The sequence below is a fragment of the Sus scrofa genome, chromosome 1 (genome assembly GCF_054392235.1).
Source record: "Sus scrofa isolate SSC_HxYL_T2T_F1_AM1 chromosome 1, Sscrofa_HxYL_maternal_Yorkshire_Landrace_v2.0, whole genome shotgun sequence".
Classification (NCBI taxonomy): domain Eukaryota; kingdom Metazoa; phylum Chordata; class Mammalia; order Artiodactyla; family Suidae; genus Sus; species Sus scrofa.
The window spans coordinates 195,229,545-195,254,984 of record NC_139383.1 but is presented as its reverse complement, the minus strand read 5'-3'; the positions used below and the strand labels follow the sequence as shown (position 1 = coordinate 195,254,984).

At 42.2% G+C, this 25,440-nt stretch overlaps 1 long non-coding RNA gene across 5 annotated transcripts in view; it reads left to right on the top strand.

Moving 5' to 3' along the window:
- LOC110262207 (uncharacterized) overlaps positions 1-25,440 on the top strand; it is a 93,326-nt gene that overhangs the window by 36,324 nt on the left and 31,562 nt on the right. For 4 of the 5 annotated variants that reach the window (XR_014819373.1, XR_002346959.2, XR_014819384.1 and 1 more), the window contains one exon: positions 24,338-24,438. This is a non-coding gene — a long non-coding RNA (uncharacterized LOC110262207). Of the gene's footprint in view, positions 1-24,334; positions 24,439-25,440 lie in introns of all 5 variants that reach the window. The other variant, XR_014819383.1, reaches the window with a different exon arrangement.

Here is a 25,440-nt window from a genome sequence, read left to right as displayed (position 1 = left end):
CAGCAGAAACGAATCTGACTAGCATCCATGAGGATGCAGGTTTGATCCCTGGCCTCACTCAGTGGGTTAAGGATCCAGCATTGCTGTGAGCTGTGGTATAGATTGCAGACACGGCTCCATTCCCGCATTGCTATGACTGTGATATAGGCCGGCAGCTGTAGCTCCAATTCAACCCCTAGCCTGGGAACCTCCATATGCCACAGGTGCGGCCCTAAACAAACTGAAAAAAAAGATTCTCACTCTTTTGCCCCTGGGATGGAGTGTGAGTCTGAAACAGCAGTAAGTCACTGATATAGGAGATACAAGGAACTGGAGCAGTAGATGCTCTCCAAAACAAAAGTGCAAAAGAGGGAGCCAGAGAGAGGGTGTGGGTGTGAGTATGTGTGTGTGTGTGTGTGTGTGGGTGGGTGTGTGTGTGTTTAGCCCTGGCCTAAGTGTTCTTGGCCCATGGGCAGAGATAGCCAATCCTTGATCTAATGTGTTGTTGTACTTTTATCCTTTAAGATTTTTAAGCCCCCTGGTCCTGCAAGAAACAATAAGGGCTAATAAGAAGCAGGTTGTGCTCTGGGAAACAGGAAATCTGGTTCCATTTATGACTTCGTCAGTCCCTGCCTGGAATTTTGAGCAGCTTCAGTTTGCTGCCCCGTGCTTTGGGTCTGTCCTGTCTGGAGGTGCCAGGGGTTGGGTTGCAGGGGTTGGAGTTGTTTTTCTTGCAAGATAGTGCTCTTGTCCTTGGCTGTTAAAAATGAGACAAGCCGGGAAGCTTTGCCATTTGGAGATGTTTGTTACGTTTGGCTTATTCTGCTTGCGTGTTTCTTTCTTTTTTACTTTCTGGATACACAGAAAGAACATATGTTTGTAGTATTGGAGGCTGAGGATGAACTTCCTGTGTGGCAGCCCTCCTGAAATGTATTCTTGCATGCACAAATGCAAAGGCACATGTTGACCTCATCTCTCAACCCTTCAGGAACTCTTTGGGGAATGGTGGTGTGGTCACTGTCAGAGTAGAGCAACAAACAAGTCTGCTTTAATCAGAGATGAGCTACATTTGAGCAGTACTAAAGTTGCTCATGGAAAAGTAATTTATTTAGACATCAGGATTTTTAAGCATTTTATTGAAGTGTAACATACATGCAAAAAAGTGTATGCATTATGAATATACAGCTTGGAGTTCCCACTGTGGTGCAATGGGATCAGTGGCATCTTTGCACTGCCAGGATGCAGGTTGGATCCCTGGACCAGCACAGTGGGCTGGGGAACTCCATGTGCCCCAGGACAGTCTAAATAAAGAAAATAATAAAATAAAATACATTTTAAAAATATACAGCTTGGTGAATTTGTACAAAGTGAACACACCTGTCATCCAGGTAACCACTGTCTGGGTCTGCTAGACATTAGTGGCACTCCACTAGACCCCTGTATCGCCTCCCTCCCAGTTACTAGTCCTTTGAGTTATAGCCACTGACCTTTTAACACTTTATATCAGTTTCACCTGTTTTTGAACTTTATATATATTTGTGAAGTTTATTTATATTTTGCATAGATGTGGTTCATTTATTCTTTCCTCTTGGAATTCATGAAGGAAATATACCACAGTCTACTTGTGCATTCTATGTTGATGGGATTTAGGGTTGGTTTCTGTTTGGGGCTGTTTCCCATTATGCTGCTATGAACAGTTTTGCACATATGTTTTGGTGCCTCTGTGCATACATTTCTGCTGTATACATTCCTACAAGTGAAATTGCTGGGTCACAGAGTATGCCTACATTCAGCTTTTAATAGGCCTTGGAAACAGCAATGATAAGAGTTAGAAATGTATTTGTGATAGGGGACAAAGCATAGGGCTAAGATCAGGCCCAGGGCTCTGGTCCCCTCCCAGACTCGGATTACAGAACATCGAGAGCAACCTACTCACCCCCAGTGTCTCCTCAACAGCAAACTGGAAATAATCAGTACCTGCTCTATTCTATTGCTGTGGGTGGGAAAGCCCTCTGCAAATTCTCAAGCTACACGAATGGAAGGTGTCATTAATATGGAAGTGAGAGAGGGAGCCCTTTAATTATTAATGTGAACTAAAGAACAACTATATTTATGTGAATTTCCATTTTCAGTTAAGAATCCAGAGATTAGATTAACTGCTCTGCTAGACAGAGCGGCAGTGCCTCAGGGGCTTATAGTAGTATTCTCTCAAACCCAGACACAAAGAGTATCCTCCCAAGCCTGTCCTCCTCTGTACCTCACCAGAAGATTCCTCCCCCCCACCCCGGAACCCCAGCAGTCCTCCCAGTTCTCTCTCTCATTTGCCAAATGCATCCTCCTTTCCCTTGCTTTTGGCTCTGCCCAGCTGGACCAGCTATAAGGCACCAGGAAAGCCAAAGGACACAGCATCCATGTCCCCTTTGCATTACTGAACATGAAGTTTGAGTATTGTGAGGGAAGGCTTTGGGCTTTGGGCTCAAAGTGAAACTAAAAGTTCACAGGCATTTATTTTAACTCAAGGGCTCTAAAAAATCGTAATTAATTGAAAGTCAAAACCTCTTTCATCCTATTGGTTCCTATGCAGATGGTCACACAAGTAGGTGGCAGTGCCCTCTTCTGGCCAAGGCCACACTTGCACGGCTGTGCCTAAGGTCCGGGGATTGTGACTCAGGGTTGGTTATACACTTGGGAACAGACTCATCTTGGGGTTAGTATTGAGAAAATCACATTTGGGCATCCACCCTCCTTTATTTTTTATTTTTTATTTTTAGTGTCCTTTTAGGGCCACACCCACGGCATATGTAGGTTCCCAGGCTAGGAGTTGAATCAGAGCTACAGCTGCCGGCCTACACCACAGCCACAGCAACGCCAGATCCAAGCTGCGTCTGCGACCTACACCACAACTCACGGCAATGCCGGATCCTCAACCCGCTGAGCGAGGCCAGGTATCGAATCCGAAACCTCATGGTTCCCATTTGGATTCGTTTCTGCTGCGCCACGACAGGAACTTCAAAACCCATTTTTAAAATTAGCCAAATGGTTATAGCTAGGCAGAGAGATTTTGGTTATATATATCTAAATATTGTATATATGTATAATATATATTTGTGTTTCCTTCAGCGATTGATCAGAAGGACCCACGAGACCCAATAGCAAGTTTTTTTTTGTTGTTGTTTTTTGTCTTTTGTCTTTTTGTTGTTGTTGTTGCTATTTCTTGGGCCGCTCCCGGGGCATATGGAGGTTCCCAGGCTAGGGGTTGAATCGGAGCTGTAGCCACCAGCCTACGCCAGAGCCACAGCAACGCGGGATCCGAGCCGCGTCTGCAACCTACACCACAGCTCACGGCAACGCCGGATCGTTAACCCACTGAGCATAGGGCAGGGATCGAACCCGCAACCTCATGGTTCCTAGTCGGATTCGTTAACCACTGCGGCACGACGGGAACTCCCCAATAGCAAGTTTTATACTCACTCAGATTTATGGTAGCAAGAGATAGAGACTGAAAGCAGCAGGAAAACGACATCTATTCATGGAGTCTAGAAAGGTTTAACACTGGCTTCCAATGTCCTTCCTGGTCCAACGTTACACAGGACTACTCATTCTCTCACTGTTGACTGTGAACATGTGTGAGAGAAATGTCTTTGCCCATAGAAGCCATTTGGGTCTCAGAGTCCAAAGCGTTTATGGGGAGCTGGTCACATATCCTGCTATGCGACCAACCATGACAATCAAAACTCAGGACCCTACCAATGAAACCAGGTATAGATTGTAGATTTTGATGTTTATGCAAAGCAACTTGACAAGAAGGTATGGTATGGTCCATTGATCCAGGAGTGTATAGCCCATCGATCACTAACAAAAAGAACACTCTAGGGTCGCATTTCCAGCAGTAGGCAAAGTGTTAATCATGGATCCCTTGAAGACAGGTACGGAGTAAGCAACCAGACCTGCTGTGTTAACTCTTTCCTCACAGTCTGTATTTCCTAAAATGTCTGTGATTAACCTCTATTACTTTTGTAGTCAGAAAAGTAACTATCAGGCAGTTCCCATTGTGGTGCAGCAGAAACGAATCAAACTAGTGACCATGAGGTTGAGGGTTCACTCCCTGGCCTTGCTTAGTGGATTAAGGATCCGGTGTTGAAGTTCCTGTCGTGGCCCAGCAGAAATGAATCCGACTAAGAACCATGAGGTTGAGGGTTCGATCCCTGGCCTCGCTCAGTGGGTTAAGGATCTGGTGTTGCCATGAGCTGTGGTGTAGGTCGAAGATGCGGCTTGGATCCTGCATTGCTGTGGCGGTGGTGTAGGCCGGCAGCTGTAGCTCTGATTGGCCCACTAGCCTGGGAACCTCCATATGCCACAGGTGCGGCCCTAAAAAAAAAAAAAAAAAAAAAGAAAAGCAAAAGTAACTATTAATATAAAGTCATCCAAAGTTACTTATTTTCCTTTTTAGTTATTTAATGATGCTGCTTTGTAGTCTCAGTACATTTCCCTGTAGTCAGCTGAGAGAAGTAATGTCACCCTAATAGATACTTCATGAATGGCCGGTAGAGCCTTCACACGTCTTGGGGAAACCATAGTAATAGGCTGGGACAGAGCTCATGAGACCTAAAAGGAACCACAGCCAACACCTAGTTCAACTTCCCCATCTTGGAGATGAGGAAGTGGAAATACTGAGCAGTGAAAGAACTCACCCAAGGTTCTAAATCTTAGGTTGTTCAATTCAAAACCTCTCTGGGTACTCCTGAAATGGGACATGGAAATGTCTAGTCAGTTGCTTATGATTGTCTTTAACTTGGGCAGAAACTAGAGGAGCCCTGCCTGGTGAGATTGCCTGAACTGAGTGTGCATGGTTCCATTTCCTTTGGTCTAGAGACTGCCCATCCTTTGCTAGCCCCTCCCTTCTCCAGTGGCCCTACAGAGGCACCAGGACTCTTTGTCTAGAGCAACTGCCCTGCTTTTGGGTCAATGGTCTGGAAACTTAGAAGAGATTAGTTTCAGCTTCCCTAAAATTTCCCTGTCTTTTTCAGTTAACTCTCTTGTAGTCAGAGGGTGGTGTCTATCTCTCCACTGGACTGAAAATGCCTTGAATGCCTCCTGGAATCATGTTATCCAGCAGTTATGATTGTAGGTAGTGAAGTCAATTGGTCCAGAGTTAGAATTCTGGCTCAGTATCTCAATGGCTTGTGTAATTTGAGTGAGTTACTTAATGAATAATAGTACCTCCTTCATAAAGTTACTGGGAAGATCAAAGGAAGTAGTAACTCTTAACTAGTGTAGTGTTTGGCATTTTATTTATTTATTGCTTTTTTATTTAGGACTGCATTTGCAGCATATGGAAGTTCCCAGGCTAGGGGTGGAATCAGTGCTGTAGCTGCTGGCTTATACCACAGTCACAGCAACATGAGATCCAAGCCTAGTCTGCAACCTACACTACCGCTCATGGCAATGCCAGATCCTTAACCCACTGAGTGAGGCCAGGGATCAAACCTGCAATCTTATGGTCCCTAGTCGGATTTGTTTCTGCTGAGCCATGATGGGAACTCTGTGTTTGGCATTTTAAAATGTTCAATGGATATTGGCTATTATTTTGTAAATAGGTTCTCCATTTATTTTGGAAGATAATTTTCTGATCTTTTAAAACAGTTTTATTGATGTAATTGAGATACAGTAATACACTCTACATATTTAAGGTATATAATGTCATAAGTTTTAACATGTACACACCTGTGAAACCATAATCAAGTTAATGAACATAACAACCCCCCAAAGTTTCTTTATATCCTTTTGTAATCCATTTACTTGTTCTCGGGCAACCAATATCTACTAGCTGTGTCTACAGATTAGCTTGGATTTCCTAGAATTGTATGTAAATAGAATCGTATACACTATTTTTTTTTTTTTTGGTTCTTTCACTCAGCACTATTTTGAGATTCATCCATGTTGTTGAGTGTTTATCAGTTGCTCAGTAATTTTCCATTGTTGAGCATCAAGTAGATACTAAGTAGATATACCATAGTTTATCTATTTACCTACCAATGGACATTTGAGTTATCTCCAGCTTTGAAATATTAATGAACATTTGTGTACAAGTCTTCGAATGGGCATATACTTACATTTCTCCTAGGAGTACAAAAGGTGAGTCACAAGATTGGTAAATGGTAAAATTTTTAAGAAACTTCTGAATTACTTTCCAAGTGGTTGTATCATTTTGTATTGCCATCAATAGCATAAGAGAGTTCCAGTTGCTCCACATCATTGATAACAGTTGATATGGTCAGTCTAATTTTGAATATTCTAATAGGTGTGTAGTGGTATCTCTTTGTGATTTTAATTTTTAAGTTCCCTAATGACTGATGATGTGCAGCATTTTAAAATATGCTTCGTGGAGTTCCCTTCGTGGCTCAGTGGTTAATGAACCCAACTAGGATCCATGAAGATGCAGGTTTGATCCCTGGCTTTGCTCAGTGGGTTAAGGATCTGGCATTGACGTGAGCTGTGGTGTAGGTCATAGACTTGGCTCAGATCCCACGTTGCTGTGGCTGTGGTGTAGGCTGGCAGCTGTAGCTCTGATTCCACCCCTAGCCTGGGGACTTCTATACGTCTCAAGTGCGGTCCTAAAAAGCAAAGGGAAAAAAGTGCATTTTTTTTTTTTTCCAATTTTATTTTATTTTTTTCATTTTGGGTTGTCTAGAAGCATATGGAGCTCCTGGGCCAGAGATCAGAACTGGGCCAAAGACTTGACCTAAGCCGAAGGTGTGGCAATGACAGATCCATAACCTATTGTGCCAGGTGGGGGATCAAACTGGCATCCCAGTGCTCCCAAGATGCGCCACAGCAGGAGCTCCCGTTTACCCAATTTTTTTTTGTTTCTTTTTAGGGCTGCTCCCTCAGCATATGGAGGTTCCCAGGTTAAGAGTCAAATTGTAGCTATAGCTGCCAGTCTACAATACAGCCACAGCAACGTGAGATCTGAGCCATGTCTGTGACCTACACCACAGCTCATGACAACCCTGGATCCTTAACCCACTGACTAAAGCAAAGGATCGAACCCGAGTCCTTATGGATATTAGTTGGGTTCGTTTACCACTGAGCCACGACATAGCCACTTCCAGCCACAACCTGGAAACCATACGTTTTTCAAAGTCTGTGAGTCAGTATCTATTCTACAAAGAAGTTCATTGTGTTCTTTTTTAAGATTCCATGTGTAAGTGATAGCATATGACGTTGGTGTCTCACTGTCTAACTTCACTTAGCATGATAATTTCTAGGTTCATCCATGATGCTAGATTTGTTGCTGCAAATGCCATTATTTATTTCCTTTTAATGGCTGAGTAATATTCTGTTGTATATATGTACACATCTTCTTTATCCACTCCTCCATTTAGGTTGTTTCCATGTCTTGGCTATTGCATATAGTGCTCCAGTGAACATTGGAGTACATCTATCTTTTCAAGTCATGGTTTTCTCTGGATGGATGCCTGGAGTGAGATTGCTGGATCAAATGGTAATTCTGTTTTTAGTTTTGGGAGGAATCTCCATAATATTTTCCACAGTGGTTGCACCAATTTGCATTCCCACCAAGAGTGTAATAGGGTTCTCACTCTCTCTCTTTTTTTTTTTTTTTTTTTTTTTTTTTTGCCTTTTCTAGGGCCACTCCCATGGCATATGGAGATTCCCAGGCTAGGGATCTAATCGGAGCTGTAGCCAAAGGCCTACACCAGAGCCACAGCCACGTGGGATATGAGCCACGTCTGCAACCTACACCATAGCTCATGGCAACGCTGAATCCTTAGCCCAGCGTTAGGGGGTTGCCAGGGATCGAACCTGCAACCTCATGATTCCTAGTCAGATTAGTTAACCAATGCGCCACAATGGGAACTCCTAGGGTTCTCTTTTCTCAACATTTATTGTTTGCAGACTTTTCGATGATGGCCATTCTGACTGGTATGAGGGGGTACCTCATAGTAGTTTTGATTTGCATTTCTCTAATAATGAGTGATGTTGAACATCTTTTCATGTGATTTTTAGCCATCTGTATGTCTTCTTTGGAGAATTGTCAGTTTAAATCTTCTACCCATTTTTTGATGGGGTTGTTTGTTTTTTGGTATTGAGCTGCAGAAGGTATTTATAAATATTGGAGATTAATCCCTTGTCAGTTGATTCATTTGCAAATATTTTCTCCCATTCTGTGGGTTGTCTTTTGGTTTTGTTTAGGGTTTCCTTTGCTATGCAAAAACGTTTAAGTTTAATTAGACCCCATTTGTTTATTTCTCTTTTTTTGCCATTTCTTGGGCACCCATGGCATATGGAGGTTCCCAGGCTAGGGGTCTAATCAGAGCTGTAGCTGCCAGCCTATGCCAGAGCCACAGCAACGCAGGATCCGAGCCGCATCTGCAACCTACACCACAGCTCATGGCAATGCTGGATCGGATTGTTAACCCACTGAGCAAGGGCAGGGATCGAACCGGTAACCTCATGGTTCCTAGTCAGATTTGTTAACCACTGTGCTGCAACGGGAACTCCCCATTTGTTTATTTCTATTTTTATTGTCGTTACCTTAAGAAGTGGATCTGAGAAGATATTGCTGTGGTTTATGTCAGAGTGGATTGGTTTTTTGTTGTTGTTGTTTTTTGTTTTTTGTTTTGTCTTTTTAGAATGCACCCACAGCCTGTGGAGGATCCCAGACTAGGGGTCAAATTGGAGCTGTAGCCACCAGCCTACACCACAGCCACAGCAATGCCAGATCTGAGCCACACCTATAACCTACACCACAGCTCATGGCAACACCAGGTCCTTAACCCACTGGAAAAGGTCAGGGATTGAACCCAAGTCCTCATGTATGCTGTTTGGGTTAGTTAAGCACTGAGCCACAAAGGGAACTCTAGGAAGTGTTATAATTTCATTCTTTTTCATGTAGCTGTCCAATCCCAGCACCTTATTGAAGGGACTATATTTTCTTCATTGTATATTCTTGCCTCCTTTGTCATAGGTTAGTTGAATGTAGTACATGGGTTTAATTCTGGGCTTTATATCCTGTTCACTGATCTATATTTCTGTTTTTGTGACAGTACCAAATGGTTTTGATGACTGTAGCTTTGTATTATAGTCTGAAGTCAGGGAGCCTGATTCCTCCAGCTCCATTTTTCTTTCTTAGGATGGCTTCAGATATTCTAGGTTTTTGTGCTTCCAAACAAACTTTCAAATACTTTGTTCTAATTCAGTGAAAAATGTCCTTGGTAATTTGATAGAGATTGTAATGAACCTGTAGATTGCCTGGGGTAGTATAGTCATTTTGATAATATTGATGCTTCCAATCCAAGAGCATGGTGTCTTTCCACCTGTTTGTGTCATCTTTGATTTCTTTCATCAGTGTCTTATAGTTTTCAGAGTACAGGTCTTTTGTCTCTTTATGTATGTTTATTCTTCAATGTTTTATGCTTTTTGATGTGATGGTAAATGGGATTGTTTCCCTAATTTCTCTTTCAGATCTTTCGTTGTTAGTATATAGAAATAAAGTTGATTTCTCTATATTTTTTCTTCCTTTCTTTCTTTTCTTTTTTCTTTTTTTTTTTTTTTCTTTTTTTTTTTTTTTGTCTTTTTAGGGGCACACCCACAGTATATGGAGTTTCCCAGGCTAGGAGTCAAATCAGAGCTGTAGCCACTGGCCTGGTGGCTGCAGCCTACACCACAACTCACAGCAACGCTGGATCCTTAACCCACTGAGCGAAGCCAGGGATTGAACCTGCATCCTCATGTTTGCTAGTCAGATTAGTTTCTGCTGAGCCACAACTGGAACTCTGATTTCTGTGTATTAATTTTATATCCTGGACTTCGTGTGTGTGGCCAATCCCCGGCTCAGGAACTTCCATATGCCATGGGTGCAGCCACTTCTTTAAAAAAAATTTCTGGAATCCTGCGACTTTGCCAAATTCATAGATGAGCTCTTAACAGTTTTCTGGTCGAGTCTTTAGGGTTCTCTCGATATAGCATCATGTCATCTGCAAATAGTGATAGTTTTCTTCTTCCTGTCCAATTTGGATTCCTTTTATTTCTTTTACTTCTCTGATTGCTGTGGCTAGGACTTCCAAAACTATGTTGAATAGTAGTGGCGAGTGGACATCCTTGTCTTGTTCCTGATCTTGGCGGGAATTCTTTGAGCTTTTCACCTTTGAGAATGATGTTAGCTGTGGGTTTGTCATACATGGCCTTTATTATGTTGAGGTAGGTTCCCTCCATGCCCACTTTCTGGAGGGTTTTTTAATCAGAAATGGGTGTTGGATTTTGTCAAAGGCTTTTCCTGCATCTTTTGAGAGGATCATATGGTTTTTATTCTTCAGTTTGTTAATGTGGTATATCACATTGACTGATTTGCAGATATTGAAGAATCCTTGCATCCTTGGGATAAATCCCACTTGATCATGATGTACAATCCTTTTAATGTATTGTTGGATTTTTGCATCTATGTTCATCAGTGAAATTGGCCTGTAATTTTCTTTTTCTTTCTTTCTTTTCTTTTCTTTTTTTTTTTTTTTTGTGGTATCTGTGTCTGGTTTTGGTATCAGGGTGATAGTGGCCTCATAGAATGGGTTTGGGAGTGTACCTTCCTCTGCAGTTTTTTTGAATATTTTCAGAAGGATAGGTGTTAGCTCTTCTCTAAATGTTTGCTAGAATTTGCCTGTGAAGCCATCTGGTTCTGGACTTTTGTTTGTTCAAAGTCTTTTAAATACAGTTTCGATTTCAGTTCTTGTGATTGGTCCATTCATATTTTCTATTTCATCTTGGTCTAGTCTTGGAAGATTGTACTTTTCTAAGATTTTGTCCACTTCTTCTAGGTTTTCCATTTTATTGTCAGATAGTTGCATGTAGTAGTCTCTTATGATCCTTTGTATTTCTGTGATGTCCATTGTAACATCTCCTTTTTCATTTCTAATTTTATTGATTTGAATCCTCTCTCTTTTTTTCTTGATAGGTCTGGCTAAGAGTTTGTCAATTTTGTTGATCTTTCAAAGAACCAGCTTTTCATTTCACTGATCTTTTCTATGGTTTTCTTCGTTTCTATTTCATTGATTTCTGCTTTGATCTTTATGATTTCTTTCCTTTGCTAACTTTAGGTCTTGTCTGTCCTCTCTCCAATTGCTTTAGATATAATGTTAGGTTGTTTATTTGAGCTTTTTCTTTTTTCCTGAGGTGGGCTTGTATTGCTATAAACTTTCCTCTTAGAACAGCTTTTGCTGCATCCTGTAGGTTTTGGAGTGTTGTATCTTTGTTGTTATTTGCTTCTAAGTATTTTTTAATTTCCTCTTTGATTTCTTGAGTGACCCATTGGTTGTTTAGTAGCATGTTGTTCAGTCTCCACGTGTTTGTGGATTTTTGCAGTTTTTTTCTTGTTGATTTCCAGTTGTATAGTGTTGTAGTCGGAAAAGATGCGTGATATGATTTCAATTTTCTTAAAGTTACTGAGGTTTGATTTGTAGTCCAGGATATGATCAATCTTAGAGAATGTTCCATGTGCACTTGAGAAGAATGTATATTTTGTGGCTTTTGGATGGAATGTCCTATAAATATCTATTAAGTCCATCTGGTTTAATGCTTCATTCAGGGCCTGTGTTTCCTTATTGATTTTCTGTCTGGATGATCTGTTCATTGCTGTAAGTGGGGTGTTAAAGTCCCCCACTATTATTGTGCTATTGCTGATTTGTTCTTAAGATTGTTAGCAGTTGCCTTATATATTGTGGTGAACCTATGTTGAGTGTATAGATATTTAAAATTGCTATATATTTTTCTTGGATTGATCCTTTGATCATTATTAGGTAGTGACCTTGTCCCTTAAAATATTCTTCATTTTAAAGTCTATTTTGTCTGAAATGAGTATTGCTACTCTAGCTTTCTTTTGATTCCCATTTGCATGGACTATTTTCTTCCATCCTCTCACTTTCAGTTTGTATGTGTCCCTAGAAGTGAAGTGGGTCTCTTGAAGACAGCATATATATGGGTCTTGTTTTTGTATCCATACAGCCAGTCTATGTCTTTTGGTTGGGGCGTTTAGTCCATTAACATTTAAGGTAATTATTGATATGTATGTTCTTTTTGCCATTTTATTAATTGCTTTGGGTTTGTTTTTGTTACTCTTTTTTCTTCCCTTTTTCTCTTGTTCTCTCCTCTCTGGTTTGATGACTATCTTTAGTGTTGTATTTGTGTGGATTTTTCTTATTTGTTTGTGTATGAATTGTAGATATTTGGTTTGCAGTTATTCTGGCTTTGATATGAGTCTATATATATATATATATATAAGAGATTGTTTTAAGTTGTTGGTCTCTTAATTGCAAGTGCATCTCCAGTGTCCTGCATTTGTACCCTTCTCACAATTTCTGATTTTGGTGGCATAATAGTGCGTGCATAATTTCGTATCTTTACTATACATATACCTTTACTGGTGAGCCTTGTCATTTGTGGTATTTTTGTTTCTGGTTGCAGCCTTTTCCCTTCTGGCTAAAGAAGTTCCTTTAGTATTTGTTGTAAAGGTGGTTTAGTGTTGTCGAATTCTCTTAGCTGTTGCTTATCTGTGAAGCTGTTGATTTCTCCTTCAAATCTGAATGAGAGCCTTGCTGGGTAAAGTAATCTTGGTTAGAGGTTTTTTTCCTTTCATCACATTAAGTATATCATGCCACTCCCTTCTGTCCTGCAGAGTTTCTGCTGAAAATCTGCCGATAACCTTATCGGGGTTCCCTTGTATATTGTTTGTTTCTTTTCCCTAGATGATTTCAATATTTTCTCTTTGTCTTTAATTTTGGTCAGTGTAATTAATCTGTGTCTCAGGGTGTTCCTCCTTGTATTTTATATAGTACTCGTTGTGCTTCCTGGATTTGAGTGAGTGGTTCCTTTCCCATGTTAGGGAAGTTTTGGTTATTATCTCTTCGAATATTTTTTCTGTCCCCTTCTCTCTCTTCTCCTTCTGGCACCCCTATAATACGGATGTTGGTGCATTTAAGGTTGTCCCAGAGTTCTCTGAGACTATCTTCATTTGTTTTCAATCTTTTTTCTCTTTTCTGTTCCACATCCGTGATTTCCACTAATCTGTCCTCCACCTTGCTTATTTGTTCTTCTTTCTCCTGTATTCTGCTGTTAGCTGCTTCTAGAGAGTTTTTTATTTCAGTTACTGTATTTTGCATCTCTTCTTGTTTAAGTTTTATATCTTGTATCTCTTTGGTCAGTGTTTCCTGTAAGTTATCCCTCTTTGCCTCCAGTTTATTTCCAATGTCTTGCATCATCTTCAGCATCAACAGTCTAAAGTCTTTTTCCTGGAGGCTGACAATCTCCTGATCACTTAGCTGATTTTCTGGGGTTTTTTCTTTCTCCCTCATCTGAGCTATAGTTTTTATAGGTTTTTGATGTGGTGACCTTTTTACAGATAATAAAGAGTTGTAGCCTCTCTTACTTCTGGTGTCTGCTCCTCTTGTGGCTGAAGTTGATATGAGGACTTGCTGTAGGCTTCCTGATGGGAGGGACTCTTACCTACCCACGGGTAGGTGGAGCTAATTCCCATCCCTCTGGTGGGTGGGGCTTTGTCTCTGGGTGAGATTAGAGGTGGCTCTGTGCCTGGGAGGTCTTTAGGCAGCCTGTTTGCTGATGGGGGGGGGGGGGCTGTGATCCCACCTGGATTGTTGTTTGCCCTGGGGCTTCTCAGTGCTGACTGATGGGTAGGGCCAGATTTTCCCAAAATGGCCACCTCCAGAAAAAGGCACACTGATGAATATTCCCAAGAGCTTTGCTTCCAATGTCCTTCCCCCACAACAAGCCAGGTTCACCTCTGTTTTCCCAGGAGGTCCTCCAAGAACTGCAGCCAGGTTTGACCCAGATTCCTATGAAGATTTGGCTTTGCCCTGGGACCCAGTGCATGTGAAAGTCTGTGTGTGCTTTTTAAGAAGAGGGTCTCTGTTTCCCCCAGTCCTGTGAGCTCCTGTGCACAAGCCCCACTGGCCTTCAATGCCAGGTGCTTAGGGGCTCTTTCTCCCAGTGCCAGATCCCCACAGGTGGGAGTTTGATGTGGGGCTCAGAACTCTCACTCCTGTAGGTGAGTCTCTGTGAACCAGTTAGTTTCCAGTCTGTGGGGCTTCCCACCCAGGAGGTATGGGGTTGCTTATATCACATAATGGCCCCTCCTACCTCTTTTTTTTTTTTTTTTGTCTTTTTGCTATTTCTTTGGGCCATTCCTGCAGCATATGGAGGTTCCCAGGCTAGGGGTCTAATTGGAGCTGTAGCTGTGGGCCTATGCCAGAGCCACAGCAATGCGGGATCCGAGCCTCGTTTGCAACCTACACCACAGCTCACGGCAACGCCGGATCGTTAACCCACTGAGCAACGGCAGGGACCGAACCCGCAACCTCAGGGTTCCTAGTCAGATTCGTTAACCACTGTGCCACGACGGGAACTCCCCCTCCTACCTCATGATGTGGCGTCCTCTTTTTCTTCTGGAGTAGGATATCTTTTTGAAAGTTTCTGGTCCATTTGGTTGAAGATTGCTCAGTATTTGGTTGTAAATTTTGCTGTTTTTAGGAGAGAAGTTGAGCTCCAGTCCTACTATTCCACCATCCTAATCCCCAGGTCCTGTTTTCATTTTTCTTGAGCAAATACTTGGGAGAGGAATTACTTGGTCATATGGTAACTCTAAGTTCAACCTTTTTAGACATTGCCAGGGTATTTTCCAGAGTGGCTGTACCATTAAGGAAAGGTTTTAAACTACAACTTCAATTTCTTTAAAAGACAGGGCTATTTATTTATTTCTTCTTTTGGGGGCATTGATAGTTTATGTCTTCCAAGGAATTTGTCACTTTCATATGAATTGTTGAATTTATTGGCTTATGCCAATAAACTGAGCTGTTAATGGCTCAGTGGAAATGAATCTGACCAGTATCCCTGAGGATGCAGTTTCAATCCCTGGCCTCACTCAGTGGGTTAAGGATCCGGTGTTGTCTGCCTCACTCAGTGGGTTAAGGATCTGGTGTTGTCATGAGCTGTGGTGTAGATCTCAGACCCAGCTCAGATCTTGTATTGCTGTGGCTGTGATACAGGCCAGGGACTACAGCTCCAATTCGACCCCTAGCCTGGAAACTTTCATATGCTGAGGGTGCAGCCCTAAAAAGACAAAAAAAAAAAAAAAAGAAAGAAAGAAAAATCTGTTACTGTTTCCTTATTTTTCCTTTAGTATATGCAGAATGTGTAGTCATCTCATATCTTTCTTTCCTGATATTGGTAATTGGTGTTTTATTTTTTTTTTCCTGATCATGCTATCCTAGGTTTAATCAGTAGGGTTTTTTTTGTTTGTTTGTTTTGCCATTTTCTTGGGCTGCTTCCATGGCATATGGAGGTTCCCAAGCTAGGGGTTGAATCGGAGCTGTAGCCTCCGGCCTACGCCAGAGCCACAGCAACACAGGATCCAAGCCACGTCTCCAACCTACACCACAGCTCACGGCAATGCCAGATCCTTAACCCACTAGCAAGGCCAGGGATCGAACCCGCAGCCTCATGGTTCCTAGTCGGATTCGTTAACCACTGAGCCATGATGGGAACTCCTAATCAGTGTTATTGACTAGATTAATTTAAAAAAATCTATGTGTGTCTCACTCTGTCATGTAGAAAATTACCTTCATCTAGTAGTAGCCTCTAGGGAAGCTATCCCAGAGTTCATGGAATATAAAGCACCCAATTGAAATGCTTGTATCACAAAGTTTATTAAGTCAATGTAAAAACACACTGTGAGAAACACAGGAGGAAAATGGCTATGTTAGACACTTAGGATAAGGACAAGTGGTATTCATAGGACGATGTTATTGGGGTGTGCTATATTCCTAGGACTTCTACATTTTTCTTTCTCTGATGTTTTAGCTTTCCCTGCTGGAAGTGCAGGTATGAAGCCTAGAGTTAGGGTTTGGAAATTCCCGTTGTGGCACAGTGGAAACGAATCTGACTAATAACCATGAGGATGAGGGTTCGATCACTGGCCTCGCTCAGTGGGTCAGGGATCTGATGTTGCCATGAGCTGTGGTGTAGGGTCGCAGACGTGGCTCAGATCTTATGTTCCTGTAGTTGTAGTGCAGGCTGGCAGCTGTAGTTCTGATTCAACCCCTAGCCTGGGACCTTCCATATGTCATGGGTGCAGCCCTAAAAAGCAGAAAAAAAAGACTAGAGTTGAGGTTCAAGCAACAGGGTCCTGTGTCAGTGATACATACTTGCTCTGTTGGAGAGATGCAATTAACCACAATTGCAGCTAGTCAAATAGTCTGCTGAACAGCCATGGCGGGCACATGGAGCTAGACGAGGTATCACTAATGGGTGGCCAAAGTACGGACTCTTTTTTTTAGGGCTGCACCCATGGCATATGGAGGGTCCCAAGCTAGGGATCTAATTGGAGCTGTTGCTGCCAGCCTATGCCAGAGCCACAGCAATGCCAGATCCGAGCCACATCTTTGACCTACACCACAGCTTATGGCAATGCTGGATCCTTAACCCACTGAGAAAGGCCAGGGATCAAACCTGCAACTTCATGGTTCCTAGTCAGATTCGTCTCCACTGTGCCGTGACGGCAACTCTAAAATTGAATATATTGAAACTATACAGCAAATGTATTAAACCTTCCCCTTCTGTTATTCCTTTCCTGTTCTTCCTTCAGCTCTCTGTGACACACTCACTACTTTTATGTTGCACATATTGAATAAACGTTAAATAGAAAATAAGCAATACTTGGAGTTCCCAATATGGTGCAGTGGAAACGAATCCGACTAGGAACCATGAGGTCACGGGTTTGATACCTGGCCTCGCTCATTGGGTTAAGGATCTGGTGTTGCCATGAGCTGTTGTGTAGGTCACAGACATGGCTTGGATCTGGCGTTGCTGTGGCTCTGGCATAGGCCAGCAGCTATAGCTCCGATTCGACCCCTAGCCTGGGAACCTCCATGTGCCGTGGGTGCGGCCCTAAAGAAAAGACAAAAAAAAAAAAAAAAAAGAAAGAAAGAAAAAGAAAAAAAGAAAAGAAAAGAAGCAATACTATCATCTAGTCTTGCCATAGAAGCATAGTTATTCAAACAAAAAGTTCCTGTAGTTAAATACACATGGGAACTCTTGGGTGTCTTTACCATAAGACTTGTTAGTGCCTTAATGCACTGATGTAGGGGTACCTTTCCATGAGCAATAGAACATGTAGTGTTCCCAAACTTACTGACTCATGGAACTCAAGGTACATATCTAGCAATTAGTGTTCTGTTCTATAGAACATGTCTTGGGAAATGCTGCCTGAGGGATTGCTCTGTGCAAGGCCTTAAAGAGGTCTGAGAGATAGTAGATATTCCCTATAGCAACTGCAGACTAAGCAGTTGATTTGAAAGCCCCTTGTGTATCCTGTAAGTATAGACATTCAGATTTTCTGGGTTAGAAAGAAATCTATGGCAAGAAGTAAGACAGGAAAATTGGGGTTGCTTGGGCCGGAGCTGACCAATTATTCTGTCAAGGAGTTCTCTAATTTCTCCTTTGGAATAAACCCAAGGATGGACACCCCGTCCCCTAATCAGCACAGTGCTGACAATAATTCTTTCACTAAGGGCTTACAGGATGCTGCATAATCACCACTTTGACAGCTATTAAGAGTACTTTTAAAAAGTCCTCCTCTTCCATTAGGCTGGGAAAATATTAGTTTAATGAGATGTCAGGGAACCCAGGTCTCTATGAAAAGGATCTCTCAGGTATGGTTATCCTGGAGGATCAAGGGATTCTAAAGACTTGAAACTAGTTATAGGGGTTTCTGCATTTGTCAGCAGAAAGCCGGCTAACTTAATCTAGTAGACAAAGCAGGGGAAAAGAAGTAGAGCCAATCACAAGTCTTCTTCCTATCGTGTGTGCTCCATTTCACATCCTCTGCTCAACACCATCAACATAGAGGCAGGTACCCCCATTCCTGTGCTCCCTTCCTCCTGCACAAAGATTGCCTTCTTGCCCCTCTTACAGCATCTCCCTGGCACCTTTCTCCCAGTTTATCTCCTGCTTATCCTTCAGATTGCAGTGCAAGCATTGTTTCCTCTGGTGAGCTTTATCTGACTCCTATATACTAGGTTGTGCTTTTCTCCCCATCACTTATCATACATGTAATTAATATTATTTAATGATTGTCTCTTCCACTAGCTTGTGAGCTGTGGGAGGACAGAAACTGACAAGCTCACTATTGAATTACCAGCATAGGGTACAGAGTAAGTGGTTAATAAAAAATATCAGTTGGGGGAGTTCCTGTTGTGGCTCAGCAGGTTATAAACCCAGCTAGTATCCATGAGGATGCAGTTTTGATCTCTGGCCTCCTTAGAGGGTTAAGGATCCAATGTTGCCGTGAGCTGTGGTGCAGGTTGCAGGCGAGGCTTGGATCCTGCATTGCTGTGGCTGTGGGGTAGCTGTAGCTCCAATTCAACCCCTAGCCTGGGAACTTCCATATGCCGCAGGTGTGGCCCTGAAAAAGCAAAAAATGAAATAAAATAAAAATAATAATATAACACAAAAAAAAACCAGCTGAATAACTGAAAAAATCTAGGTGTTGATATATTTTTGCTTATTTAACTTAGGGCTGTTCTGTCTTCCATTGTCTTAGGTTAGTCTCCCCACTTCCCTTTAACCAAGTCTCAGATCCTCCTATGCTCATTCTAAGAAATGCCTTTTATCTATTCCCTGATCAGAGTAGCATCTGGCATCCCTGTGTATGGGCTAAAGTCTCATGTAACCTGGAGCAAAGGAGCCTTGGAAAAGCAGGGCTCTCTGTTTAAAAATGAGGTGTTTTGGAGTTCCTGTGGCATGAGACCCTCAATGAATAGCTCATGTGTACTCCCAAAGCCCAGCAAGGAGGAATGGTGGAGCTGTGGGCAGCCAGGAAGTGAGTTGTGCTTGCAGGTATGCTGCTGATGTCATTGGGAATAGTGCATGGAAAGCTGTTTCAGGGTGGGGCTGGAATGTTCTCTGGAATGTTGGGAACACAGGCTACTCAGAGGTAGAACAGTTGACCTGCCTCAATCAGTTCCTCCCCAGAGTACTTGCCTGCCTCTCATCCTTCCCTACAACTCACTCACATACCCATCCCTGCCTGGGGCTTGTGATTCTCTTAGCCTACCCCAAAGTCATCTGCTTTCAAACAGGGTATGGATGTGATTAGGAAAATATGCCAGGGCCAAAGGAGCTAGATGTGAGGCTGGTCTCTTCTATTCTCTTTCTCTGAGACAGGACTTTTTCTAAAGTGCCAAATGACTTGAATCCCTGGCAGAGATCTGCATTGCAAAGGGGAAAGAACTTGGCTTTGCATTCAGAGCTGAATTTTTACCCCTGGACTCAATGGGGTGATGTCATCAAAGCCCTTAGGAGACTGTAGTGCTATTTAACTATTAGGTGCTCCTTGGGCATTCTCAGTCATCTGTGCCTGCTGCAAACCTAACATCACACTGATGAAAACCTCCTGTTCATTTTTCTTTTTCCTCTACTAGAATATAACACCCTTGTAGGCCCAAGACCTAGAAAAATGCCTTCCAGGTCTCGTGATAAATTCACATTTGTTGAGTGTTTACAATGTCAAGCACTAATTGCCTTTCCTGGATTACTTCATTTAATTCTCAAAACCCTATGGAGTTAGGAATTATTGTTACCTGTATTTTATAGCTGAAGAAATGGAGGCACCAAGACGTTAAGTAACTCACCCAATGTGACATTATCTACTAGGTGGTATATATAGCTGATGAGGTTCCAGAACCTGTGCTCTTTACACTGTACTCCACCACCTCACTCTCACTTTCATTGTTTTCCTCATTTTTCTGTTCCCTAGTATATCCATGGAACACATCATCCCTACCATCTCCTCTTGTGTGTAGGGGGGAGGGGAGGGCATTTATCTGGGATACTCTTTGCGAGAGCCTAACACAGTGCCTAATAAAATCAAATGCTTTACAGTCGTCTTTCCACTTGTCTCCTGCTGGGTTTAGATACCAATTATGCTCTTTCACAAAACACCTCTTGGTGCCATTGTCTGCTGGACATTAGACTGAGTGGACTACTGGGCAGACCCATTATGCTCTTGTTTTTAGTGACAACTGTCTGTTTGTTTCCTAAAGCAAGTGAGATGTTCAGTTATTAGGTCAAAGGAAAAACACTGATGTTAGGCACGGCCTATGCTGCTGTTAACAGGTCTCAGGAATCAGTCACATGAAACTCTGGCCTGTTTTCCTTTCTCAAAGAGAATCTGGGTGAAACTGGGCTTCTGTTCGATATTAGGTGCTCAGGCCCCATATACTTAAAAAAAAATGTAAATTGTATTCAAGAGTATTACGCATCTTTGGAGTTAAATAGGACGAACATTTGTATCAGCCTACTCAGTAGAACGTTAGCAGACTCTATCAAGCCTTCCATCAACTCCTGTTCCTAGTTGCATCTCCCTTCCAACCCTCCCCCTGGTAATGCTAATAAGTTTTTCTTTATACAAAGAGTATGAGTTCTTTGCGAACAATAAATTTCTGATAAATAAGTCAGATGGGATTCCCAAGTACTTTGTTATGAAAAGTGTTGGCAGCAGATGACCTCAAATGCTCCAAACTTGGAGCATTTTGAGGTTTCACTTTCTATTCAAACTGATGTTTTCAGTGAGGCATTTCCAATTCTAACTTCACAAGCACTGCAGCCTAATAGTGTGCTGAGGACAGATGTGTCACTCAATTGTGGTCAAGGTGCAAAATTAATTTTTGCCATAGCTGGGGACATGTACTTTTATGGCAATGGCTGTCAGAATAGAAAGCTGAGAAGATGCTGCTGATGGTAAAGAAAGCGCAGGATTCAGACTGCAGGGCGGGAGTGTGCCAGTATGCCAGCACCAAGGAAAAACGGCTCCTGCCACTGCAAGGACTTTGCAGTGTAGCCATTGTGAGAGGACTTGGGAACTTGGGTGTGGCAGCAGATGCTCTACCAAGCCTATGAAGACAACCCATGGAACAATGAATCCTTACAGGGGAGGGAGCCACAAGTTCTGGTATTAAAAAATGTGCCTCAAGTAGCAAAAAATTGAGAACTATTATGGCGGCCAACAGATACTTCTGAAATAGCTTAACAAGTTTTCATCATTTATTTCCTGCCACTAATGTACCTTATGAAATAATTTCACTGTCTCCTCCCCTGCCCTCCCCTCCACCATTACTATGAATGAGAAACACTCATGTCAGCCAGGACTGGAGGAAATGCAATGCAATTTTGTCACAGATTTGGTAGTTTGTATGCAGTAGCTAAAGGACCCCCAGAACTGGACATAATTTTCAGTACTACTCAGTCTGAGAGGATTATGTTAGGAAAGAACTCAGAGCTTTAAGAGAAACAGCTTTCAGAATGGAGAGAGAGAGAGAGAAAAAAAAAAAAAAAAAAAAAAAGACACATTTGAGGCTCTGAGGCAGAAACCCTTGGAGAGATGCCCAGAAAAGTAGGAAACTTTATTTCATCTTTCCTTCTCTATCTGGCTTCTCTATTTAAAAAGGCATGGCTTCCTGTTCCAGGACTAGAATATGCTCTCTTCTTTGGGGATTTTCTGAAGACAACTGTGGCTGCAATTAAGTGACTAGGACACTTTTCTTTGCCTGTATAAGATGCAATATAAGTGGCACCCTAGATAGTATGCATGAATCAAAGGTAATTCTATGCTGAAGTGTTTTTTTTTAATTTTTAAATTATAGTTGATTTACAATGTCGTGCCAATTTCTGCTGTACAGCAAAGTGAAATGTTTTTTAGATTTTTTCTTTCTTTCTTTTTTTTTTTTTGTGCTGCACCCATAGCATGCGGGGGTTCCTAGGCCAGGGACTGAACCCACACCACAGCAGTGACAATGCCAGATCTTTAACCTGCCGAGTCACAAGGGGACTCCTAGAATTTTTTTTTTTTTTTAAATCTCAGGAAACAAACATGGAATATCTTGTGTTCTCTTTTGTTATAGTTAGGATAACCATATAATTTATCCTTGGAACTGGGACACTTGAGAACCCAAGGAGGGTGCTGTTAATAATTATGCTTAGACAATATAAATCAGAGTTGTCCCAGGCAAACTGGCATGTATAACTACTTATAATGCTTTGTGTTCAATAAATATATTCACATTGTATATAACTTTTAGCCTTCAAATTTGACAATCTGATTTTTTTAAAAGAGCATTAATATAGATACTATACATTAGATGTGTGATCCTTTAGTTATGCTAATACACCAAATAGAACCCCTCAGCTAGTGGAAAGAATGTTCCATTGTCCTCTCCTGCTGCTTTGAGTACTTTGTATATTATCTGTTTTACAGATTAGGTAAATAAGCACAGGGAGCTAGTCAGTTGCACCAAATCAACTCTGCCCTGCTAAGCTCAAAGCTAAAAACTGCCCCCGAATCCCCAGCAATCACGCTGCTCATTGAACCATGAACAGCTGCATTCTAGAATTTGATCAGATTTCTATTATGGACTTGCCAGAGGTGGAGACTTATTACCACCTTTCAGATAAGAAGTCTTGTGAAGTTTGTAAAGAGGCTTCTCCTAATTCACATTAATCCTCTTCATTCCACTGCTATAAAAAGCCCAAGTATGAGTCTGATCATTAGTCATGTAGTTTGGTCTTTTTTTTTTTTTTATATATAGATTTCTTTGGGCATTCAAGAGGAGATCCAGGTATTCATTAAGTTTAGTACTTGAGATTTTTCTGTGTTGCAGTAACTAAGCAACAGTTAAGACGTTTTAACTTAGCATGTCCTGTGTTGGCAAGTTTAAAAAAAGAACTGTCAAGCCATACTTGGCAGAACCTCCCTTGGACTCCCCCACCCTCTGTGCAGTTCGTGTACATATTGGCTGCTCATCTACTACCAACAGAGACCGCTTTTGTCTCTGCCCCTCTGACAGCCTTGTCCAAGCCTTTCCCACTTCAGGGCAGTTGGATAATCAGGGTCTTCAATAGTCATTAGGGCAGAAATGAGGGACTTGATCATCTAGTACCTTATATAACAATTCTCATATCCATTTTTTAACCTTCTCCTGGCTGCTACACCTTGAATATTATTTTTGTTTTTGAAAATACAACTAAGTTAGCAGTTTGAGAACTGTGCCTATTCACCCAACTCTAAGGATGTGCATTTCAAACAGTAGTTTTTTTGTTTGTTTTTGTCTTTTTGGCTTTTGAGGGCTGCTCCTGCAGCATATGGATGTTCCCAGGCTAGGGGTTGAATCGGAGCTGTAGCCACTGGCCACAGCCACAGCAACACAGGATCTGAGCTACATCTTCGACCTACACCACAGCTCATGGCAATGCCAGATCCTTAACCCACTGAGCAAGGCGAGGGATTGAACCCGCAACCTCATGGTTCCTAGTCGGATTCGTTAACCACTGAGCCATGACGGACACTCCTCAAACACTAGCTTTTTAAAGTGAACAACCAGTCAAACTAATTCACTGGCACAAAATGTGTGAAAAGTCTGCTACCTAGCATTCAATAAATGTTAGATGGACTTGGCTTTCCAGGTGTACAATTTTGGAAGAAGTATAGCACCAAGGCAACCACATCAGACATGGGTAAGATAGAGAACCTGTTGTCCTTAGGAAAGCCCGTGCTGCAGCAAAGCTGTGCCATCAGTCACACCTAGGATTCTAATCTCAGCTCCATAACACACCAGCTATGTGAGCTCTACGTCTTAGCCTCAGTCCCATCATCTTTAATATAAAATGGGGATTAAGAACTGTCCTGGTTTTAGAGGTTGGTTGTGAGGCTTAATTGGAACAGTGCACGTAAACTGTCAACTGGACTCACTTCTGTCTCCTCCTAGATTGTATGGTGTTAAGAATTCAATGAGCTAACCCACTGTGCTGGGCTAGGGACTGAACCTGTGCAGTGACATCGACCGCTTCAATTGGATTCTTAACTCATTGCACCACAGCGGAAACTCCTGTTTAATTTCTCTTTAAAGATTTCCTTATCCCTAAAAAAGGCTTTTTAATATACCTCTCTTTAGGGAATGCTAATCTAAATGACCATCTTAAAAAAAGAGGCCTAAAATAATACAAGACAGAGCAAAATCTTCCTCTTTTCCTGTGTGACACGAACACTTTGTAAGCAGAGCTTAGAATTCTAGATGGATATTCTATTATAACTGTGGATATGACTGATTTTAGCAAACCTCGACTGGGAGATGTTGTCATTTACAAGTTTTAAAAATTTAAAAGCAGTAAAACTTAAGTCCTAACCCACAGTGTGATGGTATCTGGAGATGGGGCTTCTATGATGGGATTAGTGTCTGTGTAAGAGACAACTAAAAGCTTGCTTCTTCTCTCCCCACATGAGAAGAAACAGTAAGAAGGTGGCAAGCCACGAAGAGCTTTCATCAGGGAACTGAAGTGAACTGAATTGGCATGCCCTTGATTGTGGATTTCCTAGCCTCCAGAACTGTAAGAACTTCTACTGTTTAAACCACTCAGTCTGTATTCTGTACTGGCAGCCCAAAGTGACTGATACACTAACTAAAACACATACAATGTAATTGTCAAATTGCTCTAGAGAAAGCAAGCAAGCAGAGAGGAAGTAGGCTTAACCGGACTACTCTGTCTCCTCCTCATTCCTAGAACCCCAGAGAACTACAAAATATATTGTTTGGAGTTTCCTGGTGCCTTAGTGGGTTTAGGATCTGGAGTTGTCCCTGCTATGATGCTGGTTCGATCCATGGTCTGGGAATTTGTGCATGCCTCGGGTGTGGCCAAAAAAAAAAATTGTTCAGGAGTTCCCGTTGTGGCACCGTGGTTAACGAATCCGACTAGGAACCATGAGGTTTCGGGTTCGGTCCCTGCCCTTGCTCAGTGGGTTAACGATCCGGCGTTGCTGTGAGCTGTGGTGTAGGTTGCAGACGCGGCTCGGATCCCGCGTTGCTTTGGCTCTGGTGTAGGCCGGTGGCTACAGCTCCAATTTGACCCCCAGCCTGGGAACCTCCATATGCCACAGGAGCGGCCCAAGAAATAGCAAAAAGACACACACACACACACAAACAACTCTTCAGTGCATCAACATAAAAGCCTTCCCTTAACAAGAATAATGTTCAAATGCTATAGGATCAAGCCACAGACCACCATAGAGATGGTCCAAATTCTCTTTTGGTATTAGAATTCTATCGCATTGTCTTATCTAAAATAAGTGACCATGGCCCAGCAGAAACGAATCTGACTAGTATCCATGAGGTTGCAGGTTGGATCCTGGCCTCATTCAGTGGGTTAAGGATCTGGCATTGCTGTGAGCTGTGGGTTAAGCTGCAGTCTCAGCTCAGATCTGGCGTTGCTGTGGCTGTGGTATAGGCCAGGGGCTACAGCTCTGATTTGACCCCTAGCCTGGGAACCTCCATATGCCTGGGGTGCGGCCCTAAAAAGACAAAAAATATAAGTGAGCTTATATTTAGGATTCTA